At 38.1% G+C, this 12,164-nt stretch overlaps 1 non-coding gene across 1 annotated transcript; it reads right to left on the bottom strand.

Moving 5' to 3' along the window:
• Positions 1 to 2,877: 2,877 nt before the first annotated feature.
• Positions 2,878 to 2,984, bottom strand: LOC124158297. The gene has a single exon (XR_006864765.1). It is a non-coding gene; the product is annotated as a U6 spliceosomal RNA (small nuclear RNA).
• Positions 2,985 to 12,164: the final 9,180 nt, after the last annotated feature.

Here is a 12,164-nt window from a genome sequence, read left to right as displayed (position 1 = left end):
TCTCTGACTAAGTTAATAATATCTTGTTGAATGATTTATACATAGACTTTGCGTGACTTTGCGTTTATTAATTAAACAGTCATCGACGTGACACAAGCGAGAGAAGAAACAGTTAAACTTCAAGAACACCAACTTATTTACTGGTTACCAACCAGACCGCACCGACAATTAACAATCGATAGTATCGATCAAAGGTATCGCTACACCCAGTATCACAAATACATAGGAAATACATACATCACCAAATTTATGCATTCATATTTTCCAACATATCTTACGAACGCCAACGTACTACGGTAGATCAGATCATGTAAATAAAATTAGAGAGAGAGAGACTGTAGAACAGGCAGATTCAGAATGTCTTTTTTCCACGATCAATAAGAGATTATGACGGCGGCGTTAGAACTCACAAATAGATTAGATGACTTGTAGTGTAGCCTGCTAACTTATGTATACTATATGGCACGTTTCTCAATGTTATCTTTACTGATAACAGCATGTGGTAGTAAAATTTCTAAGTATGTTTAACGTTTTTGGACCGTGTGGTTTGCATGTGGGAATCCAATTGCATGCTGCATGCTGGTGATTGGTCACCCTCTGCCAAACACCCTTGAGGTGGCTCGCGGGGTATTATGTAGATTTAGATGAAACACGAAAGAAATGTCGATCGAGAAATTGGGAACGCGTTGCGGTAGGATGAGGGAGAAAAACACGCTCACACCGCGAAGTGGAATATCTGGTTGATGTTTGACGGGTTGAATGTATTTTTTTTTTAATTTTGGGAAAGCGGCTTCCTCATTCATGCATTCAATTAATTATTTAATTGCATTAATTTTACGTTGGGTATGGGTTTCGACCGGTTATCAAACTCTTATGTCACAATGTTTCGATTGGAAGTCACCGAATTCGATCTACCGCGGACATTTTCATTAATAATCTTCTCAAATCGTCGCTGCGTGATGTAATAATGGAGGATAGCTCATATTTAGGATACATATGGAGCATTTTTCTCTATGGAAGCGATGCTTGAACGTTGACAACAGCAGAGATGTCAAAAGTGGAATCATTCGAAATGTGGTGCTGCTCAAGAATGATGAAGATCAAATGGATCAACCGTGTAAGTAATGAGGAAGTGCTAAGAAGAGTGGGAGAAAAGAGAAGTACTCTAAAAAATTTTTGTTCAAGTTACCAATATGGTAGAGTTTCGCCAGATTAAGCTTGCATATGTAACTCTCCATAAAAATGCATTGACACAATGCTTTAGATTTTTAAAGGCATGACGACCAGGAGTGTCTTTTCTGAGCATTTCATTTTTGCAGTTTTGAGAGTGGCTTCTGGTCTGGAAAAAATGCTCCGGTTTCCACTTTGTGATCCGTCACAGTTTCGTCGTCATAGTGCGGCGCTTTTGATTGCGTCGTCGATGGTGGTTCGAAGACACGCTCCGAGAGGAATGCTACACTTTTATGGCCTCGGCAGTGAAAGTCCTCCCGTCCACTCTCCCAGCCGCTTTTTTCGCGAGGAAAAAGATGTTAGCGGCGCCGAAGGTCTGTGCCCTACTCTTACAAGTGCGGCAATTTTTCCAACAGCGTATCCGCTGTCGTAGAAATTTTGGGTAACTCAGCGAACTCTTCTGGAAAAACTCAGGGAAAACTCCTGGAATTCGGAAAGTCTCCTGGAAATCGCAGGATAAGGGATGGGAAAGTTGTGAAGCCTCCCTCTCAGAATGGTTGGCTTGCAACAATGATGGCAACCAAGTTGCTTTAGGAGAAGTTGAAAGGCATGAACTTCAAACGGCTTTCATCGAGAGACCTCAATCTGTACCCAACGAGAACCTCTTTAATGTGATTACGGCAAAACTGTGGGATCAACAACTGTTCTAATGCGGAACAGGTCATGGCATGGCCCTTCTAATATTCTCTTAATCGTTCCAATTTTAGTATATGTGCCACTGAAGCGATGACATTGGTTAATTGTGGAATCAACTCTCTAGTAAGATCAGATAAAACTAAGCGGCAGATTCCAGTCAAAAACTAAAAAGTAGCCTACAAAAAGTGTGGAACGCGTCATGATTATGCGTTTCATCTTCAATCAATATTGCCAATATCACTAAAATCGTGTAGAATCTCACCACTACACTTATTCCAGCGCGAGAACGAAAAGTAAGTTAGTGTATCTTTCATAGTTATATGTTTTGAAAATGCAAGATTAACACCATATTTCAGCGCTTAGTTCTATTTTATAGGTGTTAGTCGTGTCCTTGTCAGTATTCGCTAGAAGTAAATTTTTCTTAGCATATATAGCTTGGGATAAAGTTGAATTGTAAGTAAATTTCATCTACATCTACATAATACCCTGCGAGCCACCTCTAGGGTGTTTGGCAGGGGGTGATCAATCATCAGGGGATGATCATTTGTGTCCATATTTTTAGTGACTATCATTGATGAAAGTTATTACTGATGAACTTGTATGCTTCGAAAGATCTGTAGAACAGACAGATTCCGAATGTAATTCTTTCCACGATCAATAAGAGATTATAACGGCAGCGATAGAACTCATAAATAGATTGCATGACTTGTAGTGTAGCCTACTAACCTATGTAAAACTTAATGCATGCTTCTTAATTGTATTATTATTTCTAACAGCATATAGTAGTATAATTTGTTAGTACACGGGACGTTTTTTGGACGGTGTGGTGTGCTTGTGGGAGTCCAATTGCATGCTGCATGCTGGTGATTTATCACCCCCTGCCAAACACCCTAGCGGTGGCTCGCAGGGTATAATGTACATGTAGATTTGTGATATAGACACGGCTACTTGTGGACAACTTTCAGACTCACGAGCATCATTTAATTTTGCATTAAAATTTGCAAAAGCGCAAAAAATGTGGAACGCTTCACGATTTTGCGTGTCATCCTTGCGCAGGGGCCATGCTAATCTTCTCTGTATCGTTCCAATTTTAGTATATGTACCGCCGAAGCGAGTACATTGAGACGGAGCGGATTCAGCTCTATATATACCACCTTAAGTTCTGGGCTTAAGTGCCATTGAGTGGTAATATTTGGCATTGAATTTTTCTAATCATGAATAACACTATTTGCGATTTCCTCTTTTACAGTTTTGAGACTCAAATGCGGAAGAGTACATTTATGTGCTAGGAAAATATGTTTGTTTTGCATTCTCTGAAATATAGTTAATTATATCTATTCCAATAAGAGGCGACGCCTGTTCAACACTTCCTCTAGATGCCGTGAAAAGGGTACCCCATCCCCGGGCTAACCGATTGCAGGGAAGGAACGTGAGCCCAGCCCAACCCCTGATCTACCTGTATTCCAAATACGACTACTGCACGCTTACACACATTTAAATATATATCGCAATAATATAATTCTATCCTATGAGTAATATTTTCCCCGGCATGCTTATGTTTAAGGCTGGATAGCACCCCGAAAACAAATAAATTCCCTTGGGAAACCTGGAATTATCAGGGAATTAATAGTATATGTAAGTTGAGTACAACCCGTTAAATCATAAACTTTGTAATTGTTTCCCACGGAGTGAAAAACTGTACCTCACTGTGACGCGAATTATTGGTTGCTAGCGTGCACCACAAAGGCAAATGAACTCGATTTTTTGCGCGAATATTTTCTTTATTTGTTGCTTCCATTATACATATGCAATTAAGCTTGAGTTATTTCGGCATTTTATAGATTCCGCGGAAATCGAAGTGAATGTAATTTTCGTGAAAGCCTCCATACACGTCCATGTTACTTTCCTCTAACGGCTTCGGGTAAACAGGGACTTCATTTGGAATAATATTTGGAACATGCAGTTATTAATCACATCAATGACAATGAATCTAATACTGATAAGTGTTTATTCATAACGTGTTGGTTATAAACATGTACTTACATGTAAGAATATTAATTTCGTCTTGAGGAATGACTTTTATTTTACAGGTAATATTTAGGGAAATTGAAGAGATAATAAGGGGATGTCCACACCATGCTTAATTTTGAGCCACCTGTAAAAAAATGATGAATAATGAACTTAGAAAAATGTGGTTTCATTTCAATGAAAATTTATTTGATGCAATCTACCAAGCCCAGAAAAATTTGTTAATTGAAATCAAGAAATAATTTCTGAAAAAAATTCAACTCTAAATTAGATGATACAAGTAAAATATTTCCATTTCATTTGACGATTTTCATAAGAATTACGTTTTATCCCACACTTATTAGCTTCCTAGTTAAATTTCCGTAGTCGCAGAACGACGGGTATTCAAGTCTGCATCAACGTAATACCCTGCGAGTCATCTTCAGGGTATTTGGGAGGGGGTGAATTTAACCAACATGCAGCATGCAGATGTCTTTGGTAGCATTCAATGGTGTCAGGCTCAACTTTGTGGAAGTTAAAGTTCACAAATGAAAAAACGACTTCGTTTTCTTCCACTAATTTATTTTCACGGTACGACATGTTTCGACCTTGAGCGGTCATTTACGAGTACAAAGATTTGTCAAAAGTCGGGTAAATTTATACCAGGAAGGGACTTGGGGAGGTTGGAGGAAGAAGAGGGTGTTAGGAGGGGGGGGGGGAGTAATGGGTGGCGGTTATGGTGAGGGATGGGAAAACCACTGCGAGGACAGTGTTGATGACTATATGCAAAAGGGTCATTGGTAAAGGATTAGGGTGGATGTGGGTTATCAACCAACCTCCAACCTCCCCAAGTCCCTTCCTGGTATAAATTTACCCGACTTTTGACAAATCTTTGTACTCGTAAATGACCGCTCAAGGTCGAAACATGTCGTACCGTGAAAATAAATTAGTGGAAGAAAACGAAGTCGTTTTTTCATTTGTGTCTTTGGTAGCTATCGAAAATAAATGGCCATAACATATGAGCATGGCAGCAGGCGGTGTGAGCTCTCGCCCAGCACGCGTTTCTCAATGCAAGTTGACATTAACCATGCATAAATTACAAATTACTTAGTGGATAAATATCCATGCAGCTAATGATGCATTGATATTGATAAATGGAGATGTCACATTTTCCACAATTTATTAACCGAGTACGACATGTGTTTCGATTTAAAATTTTAGGTTTTCCCGGCGTATATTTTGATGAAAAATTTCTCGGGATTCCCACCGGGTGTGGTATTGGGTTAATTCTCCCAACGTTTCAATGGCTGAGTCTGCCATCGTCTTCAGGGGTTTACTCTTAATGCCACGATTCATGATTAAGACTAAACCCCTGAAGACGATGGCAAAGTCAGCCATTGAAACCTTGGGAGAATAAACCCAATACCACACCCGGTGGGAATCCCGAGAAATTTTTCATCAATGTGTTTCGATTGTTATACAATACTGACTCTTAGTATCTGAGGATTATTTTATAACAATCGAAACATGTGTCATACTCGGTTAACAAATTGTGAACAATAAGATATCTCCGTTTATCATTATCATAGTCATGTTCCACGACATCTCTCCTAAGAAAGTTGACTCTAATGATGTAATGTCTGTTTTTTTCCAGCACACAACCGCAGTGAAGATTTCTCATCTACATCTACATAATACCCTGCCAGCCACATCTAGGGTGTTTGGCAGGGGGTGATCAATCACCAGCATGCATTTGGACTCCCACATGCACACCACACCGTCCAAAAAACGTCCCGTATACTAACAAACTATACTACTATATGTCGTTAGAAATAATAATTGAATTAAGAAACATGCATTAATTTTTACATAGGTTAGTAGGCTACACTACAAGTCATGATATCTATTTACGAGTTCTATTGCTGCCGTTATAATCTCTTATTGATCGCAGAAAAAAAGACATCCTGAATCTGTCTGTTCTACAGTCTCTCTCTTATTTTATTTATATGATCTTATCTTCCGTAGTATGTTGGTGTCCGTAAGATATGGCCAACTTCGTTAGAAAAGACACTGCTCTTGAATTTATGTGACAGGTGTAGTCTATTTTTCAATCTACGGTCTGACAGAGGTTTCTGTATATCCATGCAGCTACATAAAAATAGTTAGATCCCAAAAAGGAAGAAAAGGACCTCCAAAACGAAATTAGAAGAGAGGTAGAAGAGAAAAAACATTGATCACAAATTAGCAGGGATATGTGAATATAGCGCCCCAATTTTTTTTAAAGACTATCGTAAAAGAAAATAAATCTTTTTCCATCCCTAACGTAACCACGAACCGGTTTCGCCGCGTTTCCGCAACCTCGGCCTTGCGCGTCGCTTAACTGTGTGGTAATAGCATAAAGGTTGACCGCCGTGCATGTGGGAAGAAAACGGGTTTCGAATTCCTCTTCCATCAGTTATCATTTGCCCCTCTCAATTTATTTTAACATTTCCCGTCCCTGACGTCTGGCAGCCCCGTTCAGACCGCTCACCTCGCGGCCGAAAACCGGATTGTGAGTGGATTCACGTGACGTAGGCGGTCCTCACGAAAGTGTTTCGTCGCTAGTAAAAGTGGGTCAAGAGTCATGCGGGAAGCAATACGTCACATGCTCATTAAAAACGAAAGCGTTTGGTATGGTCAGGCAAACGAACCAATTGAGGTATTCGCGGTGGATGATATGTAGATTCTATTTGGTTTAAGATCTTAGATTTTCACTGCGCGCCTAAATTTAAGCAATTATTACATAAAAAATATCATAAATACCTATTGATTTAGTGGTATTCTTGTAGTTTTAGGAATATTTGCCAGCCAATGCCCATATTTGCGAAGAAAGTCCTTCTCACAGCGGTGAGATGCCACCGTATCAGGTCCGTATCAAGTGAAAAAAGGATTCACGGGGTTTTCCGCCGGGTAATTGGCTCAGTATCTACCGACGCACAGTGGTTCAAAATCGAAAAAAGGTGGTCGAAATTATTACCGCTCTTATTCGTAGTCACTGTTGTATTATGAAGAAGCAATTTAGAAGAATTTTGTCCGCTGAATACGAATTTGAAGTTATTTTTGTTGTATCTTCGATATTATTGTTTTTAAATGGCCTATTATTTAAACAATTAAATATTAAAAATAGATATTGTATTCAATTATTCATTCAAGATGAAGATTGATACGCATCAAATAAATCGAGGTATTTTTTCATATCTGTGACTGTTATTTGTTAAATTTAATATTATTTATAAATTATATAAACAATTAAAGTTGACCGTTTTTAAAGCAACGGTAATTTGTGTTCGTATACAATTTTTATCTGTTCAGCCTAAGTTAAATTTTTTATGCATAATCTACGATACTTTAATTTTTCTAATGAATTTGCTTAACAATTCAAAATAAATACAATATGGTCAATGCCCTCAAGGCGTAGATGAAATTCGCATCAGTGACCTTCAAGTTGTTTGGTGAGCTAAGTACAAGGATTGAAAGCAAATATTTAGGCATTCTAACTTTTTCTCTTAATATTTTTTTCCAGTTTAATTAAATTACTGAATATTGTGACTAAGGCTATGGGATATCACATAAATAAGGATATTTATGTTCGTCCCTTTTATCCCTTCCATCGATCACGTAGTTCGACTAATTTCCGACTGAACTCAATATTACTCAAAGCGAAAAATTCACGAAGGATATCTCTAAATAACTCGCACACACTCAAACTTTGTCCTCACTCATGAATTTGTGACTATAGCAAATGCGTTGTTAACGCATTAGGCGTGACTTTAAATGCCCGTGGTCCTTCTCTCAGCGAATGCGATGCACTGTCTGAGTCCTCTGAATGCCATGCCTCGAGCGTGCGCGGGCGAGACATATCTGTCTGCTTTCTTTCTGTGCTTCTTAATTGCCTTTGTTTGTATGCTCGTATTTTTCGAATATTTTTCCAGCTGATGCCAGGATACTTGCTCTGAGCAGCGTCTGACGGACGCTCATGTAAGATATTCTTCCACTCACGCCCCGATTTATGTACTTTCTTAGCGATTGTGCGTTCTGTGTTGGGGGCGCTGAATGCTTTTCTCTGTGCATCATTATCATCTGCTTTTCTGGCTCATCGTTTCCTTTCTCTTTCATCGTGGCAATGATAGAGAAGGCATGGACCGTCCAGGCATTGCCACTCATTTGTTCTCGGCACCTCGAAGACCTGCCAGGATCTTATATCTTAATTACGAGGTTTGACTCTTAGGGTTAGGATTTTTTCAAGCCTACGTTCCTTTGGTGGTTTTATTTTTTTCGGCCTTGGGTCCCTTCCGTATCTGAATTCCTCCTTAGTTGACCATTCCATATTGGTAGGTGGTATGCGGCGACATTGAGGGTAGTCAGAGAGAAAAATATTCCTAGCACACTTTAAACACTTTAGCTTCCACTTTAGCAAACTTAAAGGACAAAGATGAGATCAGGTAAACCTCGTTGAAGAGCAAGAAAACTGCGGCCGGGCGCTACCCTTTTTTTTTTTTTTTGCAATAATAATCATTATCGACCGTGCGGCGGCTTCCAGTGAATTAGCGTGCTATGAAATACATTTGAAGAGTCCCCTTTCCCAACGGGTGACGACGAAAGGGTATTCTGGGTATTGTGAAAGTTAAAAATCCATAAATTCTTGAAACATATGTTGCACAGGCCATAAGTTCGATTATATTCGTCACTATTCGCGATTCCAGCCCGGAAGACGCCAACTACCGGCGAAAAATGTAAGCAGCGCGGTGGTGATAGCGGTCATGAACATGCATGTTCATGATAGCGGTGAGAGTGGACTCTTTACGTGTAATTCATATGCCGAATATAGGCTGCGTAGTGCCTTATAGTAATCCCTGATGGATTCTTTCCTGACAATCATCCCTCTTTAATAGATCTTTCGCTTATCTTGCATTTCTGTGATACCTCCAAAACTGTATATTCTATGTAACTCTTAACTACAACGTAGGTAACTGAATTTTCTGTTCTCACAGTTCAGCCTCTCACGTCTTCGAACTTCGCTAGCAGTCATTTCCATTATTTCTTCTCGGAAATTAACTGCAATAACCTCTTAATAAGTCTCAAGTATTTATAGTTTAATTCCTTTCATTCCACCTTCTTTATTTTACTGTCGCCGTACATTTCATATGTATCCTATATTTCATTCAAGAGGAAAATGATCGGCAAGGTGATTGTCTCTCGGCGTCATGGACGCGTTTTTTGGTGGAAATTCTTCTTCAAGAAATATTATTTAGGGAGAATGTGTCGTCAACGCTAGACGTAGGTATAGTTCCTGTTGGCGCTAAGATGAAGAGAGAGGATCGCGATCCAAAACACGTTCATTGTATTTTGATATCCTAATTGGAGACATGGTGCAGTGAGCCGTCGCAAACTCAGTGTTAACTTCACCTCATAAAATCAAAGATTCCTTATAGTTTTCAGCACTTAATCAAGCAGGATCATTAAATTATCTACATTAAGGTTAATATCTCCATCTGGAGTATGATACATACAGATGACAACAACATTTAAATAAATAAACTTAACAATCGAAATATCAAAAAGATTGTGCATGGGAATCACATTTTTACGGCTAATTGATTGAAAAAAAACACTATTTCTAACTGATGCAAACTTTCTTCCATTTTAATCCCAGTTCTGCAGAAGTAGCTTCCCACAGAATAACCAAGTGATATTACTATAGTATATTACTATCAACTATAGTTGACTCTCCTTTAGGGCATTCATATTATATTCTTTGGAGCTCCTCAGAGTATATTATATTTGAAGTAGAAATCATTTATATAAGTACTTAGTTGAAATATTTTCCATTTGTTACTCTCCCTACTATGTGAGCAAAATAATAAACCACCACCTTTGATGATAATAATGTATCTTATTGTAACCATACGTCATGTACCATTTGGTTCACTATGCTTCTTATATATGCTCCTATTGCCTAGAAGAAGCTTCTCAGTATCAATAGGTACTCATATAGCTCTGATAGTTGTTCTGTAGATATGGTGACTGAATAAGCCAATGCAATCATTTCTCCCAATTGCACCTTCTCCTTCATCACTCCCTCCACTTATAGCTTATTTTACCTCTCCACCTAGAGATTTTTTGGTTTTTCTCCAGTAATTAATAAATGAACATCCAGTTGGCATGCTTAAGAACAGACCCGACCTAATGGTATCATGCAGTTCCTGTACTTGTGAGTAACTATTCCAGCCCGCTAAATTATTTCTTACTTCCTACTCACTGACCCCTTTCCCTTAAAAAAATACTCAAAATAGACTCAACCTAAACGATTTTACTCTCAAATGTTGACTAAGCAATTTTGACTTGATGCTTCCTATCATTGGTGGTGAATACAAGTTTCAAGTGGGGATGGCAATAAAATATTTATAGAGAGTTTACTGTTAGATAGGGTTCTGAGAAGCACAGAATTTTTCTGATTATTGGTGGGCAATCCTTATCCCTAATTCCTACAACTGCTTCACAGAGGAAAAGCCCTCTTTTAAAATGATGTACTGAAATTGGTAAATTAGAATGCAACAAACCCCAACTGTACTTATAATACATTCCTAATTATAAAACTTAATGGCACCCCTAAAAAGCCTATTTGGACATTGAGTATTTTAGAAATTAATTATGTACAATAACAACTACCCATGCACTGGAGAGGATAACCATCTCAGGCAGTTCGTGAACCCATGACCTTCAGCTTGCAAAGCGAGGCCTTTGCCCCACCACAACAAGGCCAGCATTATTGAGTTTAATTTACAAATACCCCTCGATGACTATCACTTGGTGTGACTGGACTCTTATAAAGTGATGGTGGAGTGGATATATTAAATAAAGTTAAGGTGCAACATGTAGACAATAAACTAGATTGACTCAGGATCAACTGTGTGAACACAACTTATTCTAACATTAAAAGAATACAAAAAAGTTTTTCTTTTCATCTACGATACAGTTGCAATTGCTAATTTGGACTAAATTCTTCTCCATACTGCAACACTTTGTTTACAAGTACTTACCTTAACACCTACTTTTTTACCACTCCACTCCAATGTACTTTTCATTATCACAGCCCACTTACTACTTTCTGTCAATGTCCTCGACTCTTTCCCCCATTATTCATCAAAATTAGCTAAGAACAAGTAACTAGGTAAAATAGATTCCATGAGCTAAGGTACCAGCAATACCACAGAAAGTTAGGATGGCCTTAAGAAAAATTGAAGAAAATTTTATGCTGATTCTATTTTTTATTATACTTTTTGGACATTTTGAAAACACGATACAAGAAAGAGGTAGGTAGAGAGTACCAAGGTTATGAAGTTTATATGAGTGTTGACTATTACTTGTTATGGGTTTTCCACTCAGATCAGGGATGTAAACTTGGGAGAAAAGAAAAACATTTGTGGTACACTACATAGAGAAGTGGCAGGTGGATAACATAAAAGACTTTGAAGTCAATATAAAATAGGTTCAGTTAGCAAGCTGGTTCATAAATACAAAGCCATTGAAGTCAACAACAGTGAGGACATTACAATCATAGTTCAATCATGGGCCTAATCATCAAACAAGTGATTTGTTAGGAGGAACAATGATAAAATGTTTATGAAGTAAGGTTCAGTTGGCATGCAGGTTCACAAATACAAATCCATTGAAGTCAACAACAGCGAGGAAATTAAAATCACAGTTCAATCATAGGCCTAATCATCAAACAAGAGATTTCTTAGGAAGAGCAATGACAAAATGTTTATGAAGTAAGGTTCAGTTGTTATGCAGGTTCATAAATACAAGGCCATTGAAGTCAACAACAGAGAGGAAATTAATATCAAGTTCAATCATGGGCCTAGTCGTCACTCTAGTGATTTCTTAGGATGAGAAATGAAAAATGTTTATGAAATAAGGTTCAGATAGAAAGCAGGTTCATAAAAACAAAGCCATTTAAGTCAACAAAAGTGAGGACATTTAAATCACAGTTCAATCATGGGCCCAATCGTAACACAAGTGATTTGTTAGAGAGAGCAATGATAAAATGTTTATGAAGTAATGTTTAGTTAGCATGCAGTTTCATAATTACAAAGCCATTGTAGTAAAAATAAGTGAGGACATTAATAGCACAGTTAAACTATGGTTATAATAAGAGGAAGTTTTATGGAGAAACCTGTTTCAAAAAAGAAATCTGAAGGGAATGTATGGGAACGGAGTTCCTATTTCAGGGTTCGATAAGACCACCGAAT

The sequence above is a fragment of the Ischnura elegans genome, chromosome 4 (assembly GCF_921293095.1).
Source record: "Ischnura elegans chromosome 4, ioIscEleg1.1, whole genome shotgun sequence".
NCBI lineage: Eukaryota > Metazoa > Arthropoda > Insecta > Odonata > Coenagrionidae > Ischnura > Ischnura elegans.
The sequence above is the reverse complement of the archived record's forward strand: the minus strand, read 5'-3'. Positions and strand labels throughout refer to the sequence as shown.